The following is a 13,134-nucleotide window of genomic DNA, read 5'->3' as shown; positions in this document are numbered from 1 at the left end:
ATACACCTTCTGTGTAGGTCGAATTTTTTTTTTTTTTTTTTGGTACGCGGGCCTCTCACTGCTGTGGCCTCTCCCGTCGCAGAGCGCAGGCTCCGGACGCGCAGGCTCAGCGGCCATGGCTCACGGGCCCAGCCGCTCCGCGGCACGTGGGATCTTCCCGGACTGGGGCACGAACCCGTGTCCCCTGCATCGGCAGGCGGACTCTCAACCACTGCGCCACCAGGGAAGCCCTAGGTCGAATATTTATACAACTAAGTAGCTAAGAAGTTGTATCTAACCAGTTTAAATGGCAGTGACCGTTGAGATAGTTAAGTATTTAAAATTCCTTTTGGAACTTAAAGCACTTTTTCATGATTAACAAAAATGACACTTGCTTCCTCGCGCTCATGCTATTTGAGAGAATAATCCCTTACTTCTCCTTTTATCTTGAATCTGAGACCCTGCCTGATATGAACCCTAGTGTCTAGCTGTCCCTTGGAATGTATCTCTGGTTTCTGTGCCTACCATACATCAAAGGGGCTATTCTGCCATGATATAAAAAGCACTACGTTTTGTGTTGGAAATTTCCCATTTCCCATACTCAGTTAATTCTCTACTCTTCTCCATCCTGCTCTGTGCCCCAGGAAGCTGATCAGTACAAACTGCATCATCCCAGCTAACTGCCTTACTCTCTGACATTGGTTTGCATTCAGCCAGTGTGGAGCATAGGCAGGAGAGGAAAAGGTACAAGGAGGATGAAGTCCAAGAATTGATTCCCTCTGGCCCCTCCCTGTTAGGCTGAGACCAGTTGGCTGCATTCTCTACCAAAGGCCACAGCTGCTGGAGGGCCTTCTCCTGCAGTTACTTTCTCTGGATTCCATTAACCGTTCCCTCCTTTCCTCTCATTTCTCTTAACCCTGTTAAACTGTCCTCAGTTACCCATGTGAGTGGGCCATCTCTTTCCTTCAGAGACCTTGACTACTGCAATTGTTAACAGACATCTGCTGGGCACGTAACAACCAAAGAGACAGTACAGTACCAAAGCCATGACACTTCTTTCTTTTGCCCTTTCACTGGTTTTCAGAAAGTCAGAGATGTTTGTATCACAGTGACATGTCTAATTCTAGTTTAGCAAAGCAAAATAAGTACCAGAGTAGAAGTATTAAGGCACTTTAACTTGATAGAAAAATAAATTGATGCAAGCCACGATGACTTATGTCTATAGAACACTTTATAGCTTATTAGATGCTCTCACACACATAATCCCCCGTAAAAAGCCATGTCTGGGAAATGATGATAAAAGAGAGAAAAACTGACTTCATAACTTTACAGCTCAAGTATAATGTTTTATGTATTTAGGGAGCATCTTGTTCTATATCTATGTATGTAGCCATTTTGACGCATATTAACCTCATGCATATGTGAAGTCCCTTAGTAAGCATTCAATAAATGATGGTTCCTTTCTCTAATTCCATATGCAGTATCTAATTTTGCTACAGTATTGAATGGTATCTGAATAATTGCCTGGATTTTAAAAATTTAAACAAATATGCTATGCTGAAGGAGCTTACAGTGCAGTTGGGAAGTAAGTTATATACTATTATTTAAATCACCACCTCAGAACTTAGTGGCTTAAAAAATAATAATCATTTATTATCTTTCCCAGTTCCTGTAAGTCAGGAGTTTGGAAGTGGCGGCTTAGATAGATAGTTTTGCCCCAGTCCTCTCATGTGGCTGTTTATCTTGACTAGATGCTGGTAAATTGGCTCCTATCCACGTGGCCCTCTCCACAGGGCTGCATGAGTGTCCTTATGACTTGTCTCCCAAGTGAGTGATTCAAGAGAGTAAGGCTAAGTTGCAATACCTCTTATGACCTAGTCTGAAACTCACACACTGTCATGTCTGCCATACTCTATGGGTCACAAAGGCCAACCCTGTTCCAATATGGAAGTTGAACACACAAGGGTGTAGATATTGGGAGTTATCTTGGATGCTTGCTACCATATCCACTTAGAAGATAAAACAATAATGGGATCAAGTATCCAAATGATGGTTATTGAGAGACAATTCTGTGGAGAGTCAAAAGAGGGGAAATCAATGAAGCTTGGAATTATAAAGAAGGCTCAGGGGATGAGGTGGCACTAGATTTGGAATGGTAGGATTTGGAGAGGGGTAGAAAACATGGGTGAACAAAAGCTTTCCTGGAGAATGTAACAAAACAGGGATGACCAAGTATAGTATGCCTGAGTACTCCTCAAGATGAGTAACGGGAGGTCTAAGGGTAAATAGGAACCAAGTTAGGATTGGAATTTAATCCTTGCAGGCAGTAGAAAAGCATGTAACCGACATAATGACATTAATACTGTAAGATGAAGCTGGTGGTAAAGAACTTATTGGAGTAGGATAGTAAGGAATCCTTTGGAAATGTTGGAAGTCATGCAAAAAAGGAGAGGATGTCAGGGACATTTTAGGGGAAGAATTAACAAGGGTTAGCTGTGGACAATACCCACATTGACTTCGTGTCTTCAAATCCAAATAACCCAGAGAATGAGGGTGCCCGTAGTGAGAACCAGAGAAGCTATTTTACTAAGAAAATTTCAAACATAAACAATGGTACAATGAAGCCCATGTACATCATCCAGCTACAAAAATCATTGACCCACATATGCCAAGCATTTTATTTATGTTACTTTATATTAATATGCAAAGAGGATAAAAAATTTGCCCAAGAATATACAATTAGTAGGTAGTAAAGTTGGGATTTGAATTCATGTCTATATGGCTTAAACACTCTCTTTCTACAATAGTAAAAGTAGAAAAAGGAGAAGATATAACCTCCAAAAACACCTTCATAGATAGAGTGTTGGCTTGATAAAAGACTTTATCCTTACATTGGCAATGCTGGCACACATACATTATTTAAATTATATATAAAATAAACATAATTTTGAATCAATGCATATTTGAAAATCAAAGTACCCATAATATATACCCATTCCTGACAAATATCTTGTGGATGAAATATCATAGGCATCTTACAAAAGCTTGTTGAATCAAATGCAAGATCATTCATGGGAGTAAAAAAAGAGCAGGTAAATTACATACCTATCATGCCAACTGATTCTGCAGATAAAAACTAAATTAATGTTTCTTCTTTACTGAATTCCAGTAATGCTTAGCATTCTTCTTGAACACTGATTTTGATTTTGGCCCCTTATTTAGATTAATTTAAAGTATAGGGGATCATGTCTGATTTCCATTTTGCCTCTCTCATAGAGCCCAGAACTGTGCTCAACACATAATCGGAACTCAGAATATATTTACGGAAGAATTCAACAAGTTGACTGAGGCTAAGATTCTTGTTTGTTTCTCATCCACTCCATTGCCTATATCAATAGTGAGAAACGTATAACATCTGTCGCAACTGTCATTTTAAATAAATGAGCATCCTGTTGTACTTGTCATGGTTATAGGATGAAGGGAAATGTGTTTTCACAATAGGCCTTGAGATTTGCCTGTGACTGCTGCTGAGGCAACAGAAGGAAGGGAAGGCATCTGGGGTCCTCTGCTGCCTGGCTCCCCTTGGGGTGGTTTTTGAACCCTACCATTACTCTATTGGTTGCTTCCACCTTGGCAGACATATAGGATCCTATGGTAATTTAAATATGGTGACAAATGCCAGGGTTTTCTCTTTATGTCTTATCAATTTTCTATTTTACTAAGGTAGGTGAAATCAGCAGTGACTGTGGAAAGGGAAGAGCATAAGAACAATGTAGCACATGGGGGATAAATGATTCTCATTTTGAAGGTCACTACCCTGGATCAGTTTCAATGAAATGATGCTGTTAAATACAGAGAACTTCTGGAGGGAGAACTTGGAAGTCAAGGAGAAAACTTTGTAAATACTTAGCCACCCGGCTGTATTTCAGAGCATGATTTCTAACCAAGAGCAGGCCAAATTATTTTCCTAAGTATTTCTGGGGGCCATTAAATGTTTATGACAACTTTGTATAATGAAGACCTAAATTTTTATTATGCAGTTTGAAATCACCAGCATGTCCTGTAAAGTTAAATCCAGTACTTGAGAAAAGGCCAGAACAAAGTCTTATGAATTTTACTCATAGAGTCTTAACAGTAAACAAATTAGGAAGATCCTGCAACCATTCTGGAAATCTGCTCTTATCGTGATGCTAGGAACTCCTCATGAGATGAAATTCAGCAAATTCTGATGTTGAAGTTTGGTATTTTGTTAAGAAAAAGATGTGATATATATGTGTGTGTGTATATATGTATGTGTGTGTGTGTTTATATATATATATATATATATATATATATATATATACACACACACAATGGAATACTATTTAGACATGAGGAAAGAGGGTATCCTGCTGCCATTTGTGACAGACGAACTTTGAGCACATTATGCTAGGTGAGATTAAGTCAGATAGAGAAAGGCAAGTACTCTATGATATCACTTAAGTGTGGAATCTAAAAAAGTCAAACTCATAAAAACAAACAGGAACGTGGTGGATACCAGGGGGTGGGGGACAGGGGGATAAGATTGATGTTTCTCAAGAAAACAAACTAGAAAATAAGCTGTAGAGATCTAAAGCACAGTATAATGAATAGAGACAACAATGGTGTACTACAATCATCAAACTTGCTAAGAGACTAAAACTTAACTATCCCATCCACTAAAAAGAAGAAATAATTATGTAACATGATAGAGGTGCTAAATATTGCTACAATGGCAATCATATTACAATATATAAATGTATCAAATTAGCATATCATATACCTTAAATTTGCACAATGTTATATGTCAAATCTATTCAATTTAGAAAAGCGTGTCCTTCCTTATACTGATATATAAATATTGCCCCTGCAACTTTTATCCATTGGCCATAGTCACAAAGCTTTAGGGCCACAAAAAAGCGAGTTTTTTTTTTTTTAATCTTAAGGATTTTTTTCCCTTTAATATAAAAGTATAACTACAGTGGTCCAATGTAATAATATAAAAAAAAGTTCTCATACTAAAAAAAAAATAAAAGTACCATAATACTGTTCATACAAAAACTGTTCAACGAGAATGATTTAAATATATCTGTTCTTTTCCGGATCTGGAAGACACAAATGTAAAATTCTGCAACTGTATTGCTGGAACACGTGTCCAGGAACACTGTGTTCCCCGTTCTCTTCCCCTTGTCCCAGCCCCACCTTCAGAGTCCCCTGAGCTTGGATCATGAGCCAACAGTGTCCCTGAAAATAACCATAGCCAAATGTTTACCCAATGGAAGTCATTATTCAGTGAGCTGCTGCTTACCATGAACTATGAAAAGCACAAGTTTTAAGCCCAGCCAAGATTAAATTCAGACGGAGGGCTTCCCATCCCCTGATTTGCTACTAGAACTCCTTTTGTTGGACCCAGCTTTGGACCCCACTTTGGCTTTTTTTCCTGGGGACCATGGGGGTTATTTTGGTGATTGTAGGCCTGGATTGCCAGATCCAGGCATTCCTGAGCCATTTTGATTTACCCCTGCAGAGTCTCCAGGTCAGCTGGGAGGCTGTCCTCATGGCTGCCGTACTGTTGTTCCTGGGCGATGTTGGCCTTCTTTTGCTTGTGGGCAATCTTAGCGTTGCTGGACAGTTCGGTGTACTGGATTTGATCTGGTTTGATGGCAATGTTATAGCCAGGGGGGAGCAGATGGTGTATTCCAAATGAAAGGATAATTATAAGCAGCTGGATCTTCCAGTTCCCTCCTTTTATTGTTTAGTGAGTCTCGAACTGTCCCACATCCTAAATGAAGCATCTCCCAAATGTTAAGCAATAGGCAAAGGCCTGTAACACCATACATTATCAGAAGAAAGATGGTCTTTTCAGTGGGTCTAGAAATAAAGCAGTCTATCTTATGAGGGCAAGGAAGTCTGCTGCACACATAAAATGGGTGGACTTGGAAGCCATACAGAAAGTACTGCCCTATCAGAAAACCCACCTCAAACACGGTCCTTGCCAGCAGCTGCAGCAGGTAGATTTTTCATGAGCCCATCCTCCCGAATCCGCCGTTGCCCATCATGCTTAGGTTTAGATTGGTTCTGATCTTTATTTTCTTTTTCACTTTCTAATTCCATTTCTGGATACATCGTGGGATCCTTTTCACGGTCCTCTTCCATTTCTTCCAGAGCCCGGTGCTGTTTCCAATGCGTTGCATAGGGTTTGCTCCGATCGGCCTTCTTGTCTGCTTCACTGTGCTCCATTCTGGCAACCTTATGAATGGCATAGCCCAGGTACATCACAGAGGGGTTCGCCACCAGGATGATCTGGAACACACAGAAGCGCGTGTGGGAGAGGGGTGCTAAGGCATCATAGCAGACGTTCTCGCAGCCTGGCTGCTATGTATTGCACACAGATTTGCTTTGCTCGTCGTAATAGATGGATTCTCCTTCTACGGCTGTAAGGACAATCCGGAAGAAGATCAATACAGTGAGCCAGATCTTCCTCACAAACGTGGAGTGGTTGTGGATCTCCTCCGGCAGGGAAGTGAGGAAGCTCCTACTCGTGGTGACTGAATTGGTTTGCCCTGATATCCAGAATTTCTGTTACCCAAAATTTTCTTAGAGAAATGTTCTGCTTACAAGTTTTCCAGATTCCCTTGGTCGGCGGGGTCCCCCGGGGCCGCCTCCTCCGCCGGCTGCTGCCTCACGTGCCCCGCGTCGCCGTTGCCTTCGCCTCGGTCTCCAGCCAAGGCCGAAGCCGCTCCTGCTGCTGACTCCCGCAAGTTTTACAGATGAAAAACTTCTCACTGCTAGACTGACTCACTTATTTTCTTCTCCTGGGTCTACGGTGGGGAAAGGGACTGGGTGGTAGGTTGCTTAGGTAGCCCTCTCTTCGCTTCCCTTCCTTATGCTTTTCCACCGCCACCTTTCTCTAGGTAGCCTTTCCCTTCTCCCTAGAAATGGAGTGAGTAGGGGAGAGGACTGGTGAAACCAGAACAGGTTTACTTGATGGGTAAGACCATGATATGGCACTGATGCTGTCTGGGCTGGATGCTGCTGGAGCCCTATTACTCCTCCAGGTGAGCCTCTTGGGCAGGATCAAAATAACTCCAGGCCAGCTCTCTCCACATTTCCACCTTCAGCACAAGTCCAGCCGCTCCCAGTGCAGCCCCTTTCTGCTCTGCTGTCCTGGACAGCCGGCCAGCCACCATCTCGCCTTTTTGCTTTTTTAGATGTGGGCCTGGTACCAGTCTCTGAAGCTCATAAACTCTAGATTTCCAAGTTAAGCTTTCCAAGTGGCTTTCTTGAAGCTCATCTGTCTCTGCTTGATGTGAGGAATAAGCACAAGTACACTCCTTTCCTGACCCCTGGGAGGGATGGGGTGGCAAACATGCCACAACACTCAAGTAGCTACTTCTGAAGAAATTATCTCCCAAACCAGGCCTGCCTCTTTGTAACATCAACCTCTTATCTACCACTAGATTTTTTTGGCTTGTCTTTTATTCCCCTTATAATTCCTGCATAGAGGATGTATCATCATACTTTGAAATATGAAAGGGGTACTTAGCACCTCAGTTTTGCCTGCCTTCTTTGGGGTTTCAACCAAAACTGAGGCAGAGAGAATTTTGCTTTAACAGCCTATTACACGACTAGCACACTTCATTCTCTCGTCTTCTCTATCCTTTGATCCGCAAGTTCACCTGGATGTCAAATTCCTCTGCGTAGCACTTTCCTCCTCAATCCCTTGTCCATCCTATAATTTCTGCTTGCTGGACTTCATACCTTTGAAAATATCCTACCCTTCCCCCAGTCCCCTTAATAGCCCCTGTCTCTGTTTTTTTCAGCCTATTGTTTTTTTCTTTCATTCTAGAAAGTTCAGGGTGGCTTTGTACAGATCTAAAAGATTATTTTTTAAACCGTTTTTCAAAGGGCTCGTTTGGTTCACTTTTTTTTCCTGTATCCTATTTTGTCTCCTGTTTCCTATTTACTCTGCACATTCACTGCACTTAGGCTCTGTCCTTGGTCAAGATTTGGCCTTGCTCTGAGTACACTGTTACTTCAGCTGTAATCAAACAAGTACTCATTAGACACCTACAGAGTACTTAGCACTTTTCTGGCAGCATGCAAGATCAGGGAAGTTTAGGGTCTGCCCTTAAGGAGTTTCACTTTCATTAGCCAGGACAGAACACATCAAAAGAAATGGAGAACATTCTGTGTGTAAAAATATGTGATCTGACGATGTTCAGGCTTTCACTTGGACCATAAAGTTGGCCTTCATAAAGTTTTAAAAGATTCTGAAATCTCTCCTGATATGTGAAGTCTTCCCACATTTTTCACAGAAGCACTACCTATTGTACTTGGACATTGTTTAACATGTTAGGTCCACAGATGTACCTGCCTTAGCCTTCCACCACTAATATAAATTTTCCCTAAACTTGTACATGAGATACATTTTTAATTTAGGTTTTGTACACATTAATGAATTCATTTTACTTCTAATTACATCTGTGCCTGATATTTAGCATCTAAATTGTTGAGTCAAGAATCAGATTCTTTTTTTTTTCTTCATTCTTTTCCAGCGTGTAAACTTATTAGATGTTCTGGGCTTCGTGATGACGATAATGATGTTAATGACAATAATAATGACACCTCCCATTTGCATTACACTTTCCAAAGTACTGTCACGTACATTATCTTATTTCATTCTAAAATAAACCGAGATGATTGTGACTACTTTGTTCATGACTGAACCTCTTACAGCCCATAATGGCCCCTGTGCCTCCCAGTTGCTCTGCTGCAGACACTCCCTAGAGAGCTACAGCCCTGAGTTCTGCTCCGGTAAATCTACAGGCTCGCAAGCCCAGTTGTTCACGCTCCTCTGACCCAAACTGCAAAGCTGTTGATTTAGCTCCCATTTTTGCTCTTCACCTGTTTTCTAGGGCCTTGCTTCTTGCTTCTTGGGCCTGCCTTACTTCATAACACAAACTTTGGTTCCACTTTGCTCTGTGCCCTCTAACCAAGCGCCATCACGACCCACTCTCAGTTGCAGAGCTTGAAATCATTCTTGACCCTGCTTACTTAGGGAGGGAGGTCGTCAGTAATTGCCAACAGGAGTGATCTAAAACCCTCAGTTCAGAGACCCTACAGGAGTTACTACTTTCTTCCCACATGGAAGCATGATTCTAGGACACAATACCCTCAGTGAAGTCAGCCCATCATTCTGAATGCCTATGGTCATTGCTGTTTTTAATGTAGATTTGTTGTTGGCACAAAATGAAGTCAATTTTCCAACATTTGTGATGATATTAAAGCATGACCATTGGGACTATGTTAGGTGATGTCCAATTTCCCACTGGCATTTCCTGAATGGTTTTTCTTATGAAACTTGACCGCTACTAGCCCAGCTTTTGTTTCATAAAGGATTATAAAAACAGCTCACTTTGAACCACAGTAGTGCCGAAGACTTGCAGGAATTAAAAACCGAGCAGATAAATACAGGGATGGCAGAAAGCCCCAAGGGTGGGGATAATGATGAGAGATCAGACAGCTGAGTGTTGCCGCTACAGGAAGAATTTGCACACTGCATGCCTTTAGTCTAGACAAGGGTATTTCTATTTCAGAGTAAGTCATCCCATATTTCCTGAGGGAGAACTGTTCGGAATGCTTTTACTTATAAGTTTAGAGCATTACAGGATGTGCTTTTAATTTTGTTATTAAACTATAGGTGATTTGTTATAAAATAGGCAAACCAACAGCACTATGAAGGTGATTTATGTTTAGAGGTTGTAGGAAATATAAATTGATTTCTTCCTTTTTTTTCTTTTTTTACTGTCACTCTATTCCCAGAATAAGTGCATTTTGTGAAAAGAATGGTAAAACAAAACAAAAAAATCTATAAAGAGTTCCTACAGGATGTTTGGAGGACAGAAAAATTCTCTCTGTTGAAGAATTGAACTTCTTTGTCTAATGGCTTAAATCACTCTCCTAGCCAAGCAGCCTGCGCATTGGCTGAGGCAATGTTAAGACTAGGTTGGTGTTGCCTACAAAGCTTAGGGAGCTTGTCAGGGTGGGTGTGCAGCCGGGAGTTTAGATAAGATTTCCCAGGGGTTTTAGTTACTCTTCACTTATTTCAATTTGGCTTTCTCCTTAGCTGGCTCCTACTTAGAGTTTCAAGCTCGTGTTACTATCCTGGTTTTCAGTAGTAGCAAATCCTAAGGTAGTCTATAAAACTGTACTGCTATGATTCACATGGAAAAACATACTTTTGCATCTCCTGCCATGGAGTATGGTTCTAAAATTGGCAATCTCACAAATGCTTTGACCCTTTAGCATTCCAGGCAGTTGGTCTGTCACTTTTCTTTCACTTTATAGCTTTTTAAAAATGGAATCCTGAGTTTGTCAGGCTTGGAGGCTAAAATTCTCTTCAGTAAGTGTGTTTTTTCATAGCATAGTGCATTCATAAATGCTGGTAAAAGAATAACTCTCCCAGAAAAGAACTGTAAGATGGATGTGCTAGATGGAACTCCAATATAATTTGACTCTAAGTGCAACTCAAGGCAATAACTTATCAATTCTTATCACTCATTTTTATATTCATATTTTTTGATATTTTCTTAACTTGAAGGAGTGATTTTTTTCTCAATTTAGACTTTGCTCCTGTCCTAGCAACATTATGCCCATTTCACCTCAGCCACACACATGAATCAGCTGCATCCAGACTCCATGCCTGAACCCTCAATGGTAAAAGTCCTCCCTGTGATCGCAACTCCTGTGGCTGCTCATAGCTACATCCCGCACACCAAGAAAGCGGCTCTTTGACATGACAGCTTCCAGTTGCTGAGCTGTTCCATGCCCCAGCCTCTTTCAGCTACCTTCCATACGGACCCCATAATCAAAATGTAAACTGCATTCACACCACAATCCCTGAGAATTCACTATTCCCACTTGGTCCTTCACCACTCAATTCCAGCTTCTCTTCCCTTCACTCAGCCTCATGGGAAGAAGAGCAGAACTAGGAGACAATGGTCTAGTCCCCTGGCCTGGTCCTTGCACATTTCTGACTTTCTTCTGGGACAGGCTACTCGGAACCTTTACATCACCTCTAGTTGGCTGCATGCTGGCTCCAATGCTCCTACAATTTCTCCTTATGTAATAGGGAAGAACAAATCTGACTCCATATTGGATCTGTTTTTTGTTTTTTTTTTTTACTTTAACCTTTTTTTTCTATTGCTTTTGCTACAAGTTAATCACTAAAGGAATGTTGCCTATAGCTTAAAGTAGACATAATGGCCCATCTCAGGGAACCCTGCCTCTCATGCCTGAGCATTAAGCTAAATTACCTTTGTTTAGCTCACAGGAAACATCCTGACCAGGCCCACTTGTGAATGACTGTAGGAAAGAAGTAATTAACACTTTCCCTCCAGAGTATGGCCAGAATCAGGAAATATTTGCAACAATTTATTGCCTCTTTTACTTTACTTCCTCACCTCCCCCTCTTTGTTCTATAAAAGAACCCGGGCAAGATGTTTCTTTGGGACACTAGTCCACCATCTTCTCCGTCTGCTGGCTTTCTGAATTGAGTGTCTATTCCTTACCTCAACAACTTGTCTCTCTATTTATTGGCCTGTCGTGCAGCGAGAATTATGAGCTTGGGCTCAGTAACAGTCAATGCTCTAAGTGAGAAAACAGAAAAGAGCTGGCATGAATTCCAACAAATTCTTCCTCTCCAATGCTAAATGTTTTCTGTTCAGTTTTTGTTCACTCTCATTTTATTCCTTTCCATAAAGCTTCTTTCCAGGAATACCTTCTCCACTGTGTGCTTTGTCCCATCTGTTGAGTGGGGGCTAAGGGGAAGGAGGATTTAAGTGGGAGAATGGCATGAGTTGGGGAAGAGAATCTCTGCTCGTGACCACAGCACAGGCACCTAGAAAGCATGCCAGGAATGACTGTCACCAAAAAGCAGGGTTTGAAGACTGCTGAAATGAGACTTCTCACAAGATGGGCGCTGGAGTGGACAGGTTTTGCTCTGGCTGTCTGCTTTCAGTCCATCCTTCCTTGGATATTAACACCCTAATGTCTATTTAGGAAATCAACCCATCTTCAGTTTTGGGATTCAAGATACCCACTCCACTCCTGCCAAAAATGGGCAAGAGACCCCAGGTTGTTGGCTGAATTTAATTCATGAGCGAATGACATATGAACTGTTGACCTGATTCATGCTGGCCAGTGAGAGAACATCTCTTTGTTCTTGAGGGCAGGTGCCCAGAGATACTCTGAAGCCTGCTTCTTGCATTTTCCTTTCAATTCCATGAGCAATCCTATGTACTTAAAATTTTTTTCTTTTTGAATTAAATTACCCAAAGTCAGTTTATATTGATGCAAAGAAAGAAATCTAAATGTTATGGGACTTGAATAAGTGAAGGTAACATGGTATTGAAGAAAGGGCATTAGATTAGGGTCAGAACACTTTGGCTCTAGTTCTATTTCTGTTCTAGACAACTGGGATTTATTTGCTCCCATGTTGTTTTACCTAGAGAATGAAGATTCTCAGCTGAGTGGACATATTCAGATTTCTTGGGTATCTTTTTAAAACCATACACACTCATTCTCCATGCATATTCTGTTAAAAGTCTTGCCCCTCTCCTCACCCTTATCATGCATCGCCTTACCATTGAAAATTACAGTCCAGTGAGCCTCCATTCCTGACAGAAGTTATAGCCCTCAGATGTGTTGGATCAAAAAATATTCTACTGGACTAGGATATTTCTAAAGGTTCTTCTAGGGCTAATATCCTTTGAGTTGATGAGATGCTTTTTAAAATATATAACTGTTTTAGACAGGTTATGAAAGAAAATTTAAAGTGAAAGCAGATGGAGACCTATGAATAGAAACAGGAATCAAATCTCAAAAATCGGAGGAAGAGTTGTGAAAGATTTTGGTGTGAGTTGCCTTAAGTACAACGATAAACTTGTAGCAAATATATTCATTAGGACTCATGAGACTCATATTTTAATTCACCAGCACAGAGGGCTTCAATTTTTTGAAAAAAAAAAAAAAAAAAACCACTTAATTTAAAAAAAAACTTGATTTTTGTTAACACACTCTGAGTTTAGAAAATTTCCATTGCACTAAATACTAAGACCATCAATGTGGTCCTAT

At 40.9% G+C, this 13,134-nt stretch overlaps 1 pseudogene; it reads right to left on the bottom strand.

Annotated features, from left to right (window-relative positions):
• Positions 1 to 5,351: 5,351 nt before the first annotated feature.
• Positions 5,352 to 7,187, bottom strand: LOC102979999 (gap junction gamma-1 protein-like; annotated as a pseudogene).
• Positions 7,188 to 13,134: the final 5,947 nt, after the last annotated feature.

Source organism: Physeter macrocephalus, chromosome 10 (assembly GCF_002837175.3).
Source record: "Physeter macrocephalus isolate SW-GA chromosome 10, ASM283717v5, whole genome shotgun sequence".
NCBI lineage: Eukaryota > Metazoa > Chordata > Mammalia > Artiodactyla > Physeteridae > Physeter > Physeter macrocephalus.
Note: the sequence above shows the minus strand (reverse complement) of the source record. Positions and strands in the feature narration are given on the sequence as shown.